We start from the raw sequence: 8,735 nt of genomic DNA, 5'->3' as shown, positions 1-8,735 counted from the left end.
AAAATCGATTTCTTCACTTAAATCACCTTGCGAAAATCTTATTGGCGAAAAATTACATTCTAAAAATTAAACAAAATTTTCGGGGCTCACATGCGTGGCCTGTGGAGTGGCCTTGTTACCACCAATTACCAAGGCTCTTTCCTTAGTTTTGGTTGCTGAGGCGGCGGCGGCGGCGGCGGCTGCAGCTGGTGTGGCGGTGCTACTGCTAGCCTTCTCCCGAGCATTTGGTGGTATATACTTGCCAGACCCAGATGGTTGGCCAAGTGATCCGAGGATGGCACTAGGATCTCCTAACGCTTTGTTTAGTACCTCTTTAGCCTGGTTCAACTCAGCTCTCTGCATGGCGACCTCTGTTGCCAGGTTAGAACCATCCTTACGGAGGACTGTTAATTCTGACGCAGTATGCTTGCTCTGAGCAGCTTGACTAGTCATTATATCCACAAGCTCCTTGTGGTTTTCTTGGCTTTTCTTATACATATCCTGCCAATGTCCCTTCGTCTGTTGCGAACTTACCTCGAGATTTCGCAGTGAGATCGAGAGCTCATCGAGCCTTCGGTGCTCTTCCGCAAGGGCTTTTTCCATCCTTTCATTATATGCAGCATTATTCTGTTGAAAGATAGCAAGCCGCTCCTCAATACTCGCATTCGCCGAGGCGATAATGGGCACAAAGGGATCATTTGTCTCCTGGCCCGCGGCCACTTGGGCGGTGTCAGACACGTTGCCAGCCTCATTAGGCTGGACAGAAGGATTGTCGTTGCCCTCAGTAGTGGGCTGGGGAGTTCCACCTTGTTCTGTTGACATGTTTGATGATTGGAGGTCACGAGAAAACCTTTGAGTCACTTGTTCCTCAGAAAGACCACGACAGTCCGTGCGAGAATGCGGTCTGTAACTGGAGGTCTTGTGCTTCGAGCAGTTAGCGTAAACCTTTTGGTAAGGGTTTTCGCTTGACTTCCCAATCGTTACGTTCGCGAAGAAATGCTATGTAGGTCCCACTAGGCGTGCCAAAATGTTTGGCTCCAAAACCAGTATGGGTGCAAACTGTCTCTTTTGAACTTGTGCCTGCAGGCGTGCCAGCACCGTGGGGTGCAGTCGTCGGGGGTGTCCCTTGACCTGACTTCTTCTTCAAGCGTTGCGGACGAGGAGAGCACCAACCTCGTCACAAGGCTCTTTTCTCTACCTTCCGGAAAAGGACTTCTTGCCTTACGGGTAAGGGCTTTGGTTGTGATCTCTTCGCGTCACCGAATCGATACTCAACGTTGTAGGTTGAGCAGAGCAATCACTGGGAAGTTCTGAGAAAGCACAGGGTTTGCTAAAGCGTATCTTTAGCTTCGCTGGGTTGTGAGGGCGTTACCCTTGCTTCGTTGGTTTGCAACTAGGTTGCAGGTAGGTTTGCTCCGGAGAGACTTGATAATCTGTCTGATTAGTTGATTGAAGAGTTGTCCGTAATTTGTCCTTGAAACTTGGTATTTATACCTAGGGTTTCGACTGTTCCTTACCATAGAAGGATTATTGATTGAAGTTTCCTATTCAATCTCCGCTACTTGACTCCAATAAGGGCTCGTTTTCCTTATGGATCTTGGAATGGGTGAAGCTATAACCCAAACCCAAGTAGGCTTATTTTTGGGCCGCAGGTATCGGCCGGCTATGCTAAATTCACTAAAGGATCTTGCCAAAAATACTTTTGGGCTAAAACAGTGTCTTTGGTGTTTCCTGCTACCGTCGGCACCACCGTCTGGGGTGGTGGTTTCGGGCTTCCTTGGGACCATTTCCGGTTCACTTAGACGTATTGAAGTGAGAACTGAAGTATGAATGTGTTTGATTTCAGAATTGGTGGAGTGGTGGAAAAGGTGAGCAAATAGAGAGAATCTGTCCAAGCTGCTGTGTTCTTCGCCTAAGTGCAGACTGTTATTCGGGATTCCAATTTGATCTGGTTCGGTTACAAGGTGAGTCGGGTTTTGTTGAAAGTTATGAGATTTGCCTTGTGTGGTTAACTCCTGGAAGTTGGTTGCATGGTTGTATGTTTACGGTGAATTCAAATTGAGCTTACCAAATTGTTATAGTATGTAAGCTGGAGTATATTTTGACTTGGAGAGAAAATTTGGATTAGTTGATAAATTGATTTTGTGATGTTGAGTACTTGGATGTGAACTGAAAGTGTGCAAGGGCAGTTTGTTTTGTAATGGTTCATGAAGCTTTGGAAAAGGTCAAGTTGTGATATTAGGTGTCGTTGGTGTTTTGAGCACACCTTGATTTAGAATGGAATAAGTTTGGGCGTCCATAGTAAATTCCGTCGAATCACTATGCGACGAAATCGTTAAGTAAAGTTAAATTCACTCGTTGACGAAATTGGAAAGTGAACATAACATTCGTTTGCTTGAGTATTATGTGAAAGGGTAATAAGTAAAGAAAATAAATTATATATATTGGGTGGCCTTAGTAAATCGGGTGCACTTATATTTGGACGATATAAGTTAACGTTAGAGAATTGAGATGTTAGTGTTAGTTTGAACACAAGAAGTATAGTGGTTCACCACCCGATTTGAGGAGGCTACGTCCACTTGAAAGCTCTACTAGTGTCTGGGAGGATTACAAGAGTTGTAATAATGTGTTGAGTGAATGGGGAAGGAGTCTTTTATAGAGAAGGGAGGCTCCTTCCTTTACATGTTTTCCAATGTGGGATGTTGAAGCCTTATTCTAGTGCATAAAAGCTTATCATGAAGCATATTGATGATGTCGAGTGGGTGACCTCCTGGTGAGGTCTTGGCCTCCTTCAACAACCACGGGATAGCTTGGGCATTGGGGTACGAGATGTATATCGTGGTCAGGTCCCACCATAGCTCGTGGGCCCACTAAGAGAGGGTTACTTATGCTTGGTGACATAGTTATAGATATCTACAGACTGCTATCCGACTCATAAAATCACTGAAAGTATGGGAAAGAAGTTCTTACATATGATGGGTTAACAGCACCAGGGATACTAATACCCCGTGATTATCGAAAGTTAGTCAGGAGTCTACTTTTCAACATGATAGAGCTAGACTGTAAGAATCAAAACTTTGACCTTCGCTTGGATTCAATCAGCGTATCTAGAGGTGTTGCACGAATCACTCCTACGAATGTGATTCCCGGTTCGAGATTTGATTTCTCGAAATTTGAGACGTTGATGAAGGAGTTGTTCCCACTAGGCTTGCCTTAGAAATTGAATGACATGATCGACCAACTTCTTTCTGATCAGTAAGTTGATTTAAAATGAATTTGTTGACCAATTTTATAGTTAAGGTTTATAATTTAATAAATTATAGTCTACTTTGACTTTTTTCTTTTTCAGTGATATTGACTCGGCCCTTACACATGTGGCGACGCATTCTTCTATTGAGAGAAACATCCATCGCCTATATCTCTTTTCAGGGATCGGTGAGCCAGATGATTCTAAAGTGAGGGTGCATAACTTAACAGATGGTGGTCATTTAAGAGAGATACTTATAGTAATGTAGTGTGGTTGGTTAAGGCAGAGAGAAACAAATGTTCAAATGCATTGGATCATCTTATGTGGACCCACAATCTTGGAGTGCTTATCTTTGCACCCATAGATCTTAAAAGGATACGCAAGTCATCCGAGTTTCTGCGGATCTCAAGACATGTTATTGTTCATCAACTTCCTCAGGTATGAATTATTTTACATTTTAATTGAGTTTTATTTCTCTAATTGTGAGTTACGTGTGTGTAGTTAAATATGTTCTAATATTTGTTTCCTATGTTATATGTAGCAACTCTATAAAATGAAATTAGGAAGTACTGAAATGAAGCTTCATGAAGTTGATACGGTTTTGAGCTTAGCCTGACGACAGCATTTGGTGTTTGCCAACAATTTTGCAACTGCATTTGAGAAACAAACATGCCCAGCTTACGTTACGCCCAGCTCTAGTGGTCATGTTCCATGGACGCACGTGAATCGTGCGTTACGAGAAAAATTTGATTTTAAGAATGTGTGAAGTTTGAGAGTTTGTCAAATATTATAATACTAATGTAACTATTTTAATATTTGGGTTGATTTTTGAGTTGCATTCTTATGGTAATCTTATGAACCAATTATTATAAGTTTTAAGTATACTTATAACTTATAACAACTGGTTCATAAGATTACTTTATAAAAGGTAACTCAAAAATCAACCTAAATATTAAAATGGTTACATTAGTATTAGAATATTTGACAAACTCTCAAACTTCACACATTCCTAAAATCAAATTTTTCTCGTAACGCACGATTTACGTGCGTCCATGGAACATGACCACTAGAGCTGGACGTAACAAAAGCTGAGCATGTTTGTTTCTTAAATGCAAGTGCAAAATTGTTGGTAAACACCAAATGCTGGCGCCAAGCTAAGCTCAAAACCGTATCAACTTCATGAAGCTTCATTTCAGTACTCCCTAATTTCATTTTATAGAGTTGTTACATATAATATAGGAAACAAATATTATAATATATTTAACTACACACACGTAACTCACAATTAGGGAAACAAAACTCAATTAAAATGCAAAATAATTCATACCTGAGGAAGTTGATGAACAATAACATGTGTTGAGATCCGCAGAAACTCGGATGGCTTGTGTATCCTTTTAAGATCTATGGGTGCAAGATAAACACTAATTTCAAGTGGTGTAAACACTCCTAGATTGTGGGTCCATATAAGATGATCCAATGCATTTGAACCTTTGTTTCTCTCTACCGTAACCAACCACACCACATTACTATAAGTATCTCTCTTAAATGGCCACCATCTGTTCAGTGTTAAGTTATGCACCCTCACTTTAGAATCATCTAGCTCACTGATCCTTGAAAAGAGATATCAGCGATTGATGTTTCTCTTAATAGAAGAATGCGTCGCCACATGTGTAAGGGCCGAGTCAATATCACTGAAAAAGAAAAAAGTCAAAGTAGACTACAATTTACTAAATTATAAACTTTAACCATAAAATTAGTCAACAAATTCATTTTAAATCAACTCACCGATCAGAAAGAATTAGGTCGATCATGTCATTCAATTTCCAAGGCAAGCCTAGTGAGAACAACTATTTCATCAACGTCTCAAACTTCGAGAAATCAAATTTCAAACCGGGAATCACATTCGTAGGAGTAATTCGTGCAACACCTCTAAATACGCTGATTGAATCCAAGCTAAGGTCAAAGTTTTGATTCTCACAATCTAGCTCTATCATGTTGAAAAGTAGACTACTGACTAGCTTTCGATAATCAAGGGGTACTAGTATCCCTGGTGCTGTTAACCCATCATATGTAAGAACTTCTTTCCCATACTTATCAGTGATTTTATGAGTCGGTTCACAGTCTTTCTTCCAACCCCTCAAAGTCTTTGTGCCATTTGGTTGGGCATCGGAAGAATAGCACAGCACCCTACCAACCTGTAACGTTTACATTTAAATTTTAACTATTTATTTATGCATGTAGACAGAAAATGTCATAAGCATATCAACACAGAACTAGCTCATCCTTACATAGTAATCTAAACAACGAAACTGCAATTCTCATAAGCATGTAAACATAGATTATGTTCGCCCTAAAAGAGTAACCTATAAGGCAGAAAACTATCAAGATTGCAAGTAAATTCAATGATATATTGATGCACCTAGATAGAATCAGCTCATAAGCATAATAAAACGCAAATCAACTTACCCTTACAGAGCAATCTAAACAACAGAAAACAATAAGACATGGTAGATTATGAAAGACAATTTGATAATCGGCACTCATCAAAGTTGGATACAATGCAAAACTGATGCACACAAAGGACACCTCACATGCTTGTCCATCAATTCAAATGTCCAATCCCCACCATTAATCAGTAAGCTAATGATAGAAAAAAATATCAAGTAAACCCATCTAGTAATTGGTAGCTTGCCTTGTTGTTTAACTTTTCATTTCCTTGTGCCCAACGGTGGCGGAACCCCGATACCACAGTGCGAAACATGCTTGGCCAGAGAACTGAGCCCAAAAAACAAGTTCCAGTTTTTTAATACATTGGTGAACCTGTAAATTTCAATTGAATGTGCTGATATTAACCAAAAAGAATTTAATATGCTGATTGCTGAGTAACACTAATGCTCATTGAAAACATAGGCATGTTTACAGTTAAACTCCAATATGAACTAAAAGCATAGTGAAGGTTGCCACAGCATGACTTCAGAATTAATCAATAAGTCTGGATGCCCAACAGGTATACCCAGAACCATAATCAGAGAGTTTTGGTTTGAGAAAGTACTACATATATATTGGGTATGCATAGGATATAATCGCAATTAAAAATCAGCCCAAACAAACAACATCACTATAAAACTACCGTGTTTCATCATCAGACCTATCTTCAAGTCATGCTCATCATATAAGTATCATCTGGAACAGCCCAAACAAACAACATCACTATAAAACTACCGTGTTTCATCATCAGACCTATCTTCAAGTCATGCTCATCATATAAGTATCATCTGGAACAACTACTTAAGCATGAGAAAACTACTGAAACAGATCAAACAATATGAAAATTGAATCCTACGCTTAAGGAATAATATGCATGCAGGTAACATAGAATACCTCTTCTGGAGAAAAGAAAGCTACTGCATCTAGGTGAATAGAGCCAGCAGGACGCGATGATACTACAGCTCTGAAGAAAGAAGGAGGCAATGATACACACTGAAATCAGATTTCTGAAAGAGAAGAAGGCAAAAAAAAAAAAACAATGTTATTTGATAACATTTTATCAGCAAATTGATTACTATTGTTTTTGTTGAAAGTCGCTTATTTTTTCACACTTTAGAATTTTATCATTAATGGATCAGTACGGTATCAGTGAAAACCTTGTTCTTGGTTATGTTCTCTTAGAAGAGAATACATTGCCAGTAATATCTACAATTTAATTTGTAAGTGATGCATATCTTAAGATCCTCAATCTTTAGTATCTTTTAAAGTTTTGCAAATCAAGGTTGATGAAGAATATATCCTATTGCCTTTTAGATACCATTTACAACACCAACTTTCAGCCAATGAAACCTGCAAGATGCAACTCTACTATCACCTTCAGAAAAATAAAAAATGAATGAGGCATGAAAACAAAATTTAGGGACTTAATGTTGTAAGTTATGCAAAGGGCCAACGAAAGTTTTCATATTGGCTGAGGTCAGAACAAGATAACCATATTGCTTTGTAAATAATTATTCAATATATTGATATATACAAACTATTCTATCAAAATATTATCTAGGTTAATAAAGGTGAACTAACATGGTAGAAAACATTATCTAATTGCAGCCAACACATGAAGGAAAAAGGTTTAGAGTTAAAACTGAAGTAAGCTAAAACCCTCCTACTACTGTGCTCAATCAGCAAAAATGATGATTGAGCACATGAAGGAAAAAGGTTTAGAGTTAAAACTGAAGTAAGCTAAAACCCTCCTACTACTGTGCTCAATCAGCAAAAATGATGTAGTAGCTTCTATATTCTAGCAAGTTTTTCTCCCTTATTTTCATCATGAATGTTAAGAATACAAAAGAACTTAGATGTTCAGATAACAAATAGGTAGATCAATTGCAGTAACTTTTACAAAACAAACTTCAGAAACAATTACCTGTGGCTGTCAAGGATGCCTTTCTTTGTCCTCGCTCTCCCTAAAACAGCACATTTCCCTCTCTCCCACTCTCTTTCTATCCGCAGGGATCAGCCTCCAGAACTGAGAAAAGGAGCAGAGTTGGAGGTAAAGAATAGACATGCAGGGACTCGGAGGCAGCGTAACCGGAATGAGCAGCGGCGGCGGAGGAGTTTCCGGACCCAGAAGGGGACGGCGGTGCCTAGGCGGTGGACCGAGATTGGGAGGTCTCCAAATCCTAAGGATGCTCCACCGAGGTAGGAGGCCCAGTGTTGTGTTCGGGGCGGTGAAGGCGAGAGGACCGCCGAGATGGGCCAGAGGCCGGAGGATGTGCCGGAGGCGACGAGGGGACCCAAGCGGTGGGGCGCTTGACAGTATGCTTGATGCGGGCCATGGCGAGGTTTGAGAGAAGAAGAAGGCGGCCTCGAGATGGATTTTGAAACTTGGAGAAAAATACCTAACTCACAAGGAATTAAACACACCGTGAAGGAAATAAAAAGAAAAAAATAGAATTAAATTTTTTTATTTTTTTATTTAAAGTTAAGTTAATAACAGAAACAGAGAACAATGATTCACGAAGGAAACTCAAAAGCACATGTTGAATCAAATAGAGCACGTCAAAGTGGCCAAGTACTGGAACTCCCCCTTAATTTATCATGTTATGAAGAATGCAAAAATGATATGCAATCACACAATGATTTGGTTTGTATCCAAAGGCCTTAAACAGATTCTATTCGCATAGTTTTTCAGATAAGAGAACGACCACAAATCCAAAAACATGAGAGCAAAAGATGAGGTCACATGAATGAATCGGTTTTGGCACCAACAAAGTAAGCTAGAAGATGATCAAGTATTCTGTACCCTTTGTTGTGGAAAGTGAACATAGCTCAAGATGGGGTGTGTAACATTCTTAGAATCCTTGAACCCAGAACCCACATAAGAAGAAAAATAGATGCACATATTTGACAGATAGTTCGCCTTATAGAACCCTGTGGGCATAGTTTTTATTTTTCTATTGCCTTTCACACAAAGTAAAGTTTTACACATGAAAACTAAGTCCCATGTAACGAGTTTTATGCC

General features: G+C 39.5%; 1 long non-coding RNA gene across 2 annotated transcripts; it reads right to left on the bottom strand.

Annotated features, from left to right (window-relative positions):
* Positions 1-5,912: 5,912 nt before the first annotated feature.
* Positions 5,913-8,129, bottom strand: LOC133719778 (uncharacterized). 2 transcript variants are annotated; one of them, XR_009851455.1, is made up of 3 exons: positions 7,638-8,129; positions 6,608-6,720; positions 5,913-6,046 (listed from the first exon to the last, which is right to left on the bottom strand). It is a non-coding gene; the product is annotated as an uncharacterized LOC133719778 (long non-coding RNA). The 2 variants fall into 2 exon arrangements; XR_009851456.1 differs by having other exon boundaries at positions 6,608-6,677; positions 7,638-8,128.
* Positions 8,130-8,735: the final 606 nt, after the last annotated feature.

This window comes from Rosa rugosa, chromosome 7, assembly GCF_958449725.1.
Source record: "Rosa rugosa chromosome 7, drRosRugo1.1, whole genome shotgun sequence".
Taxonomy (NCBI): Eukaryota; Viridiplantae; Streptophyta; class Magnoliopsida; order Rosales; family Rosaceae; genus Rosa; species Rosa rugosa.
The sequence above is the reverse complement of the archived record's forward strand: the minus strand, read 5'-3'. Positions and strand labels throughout refer to the sequence as shown.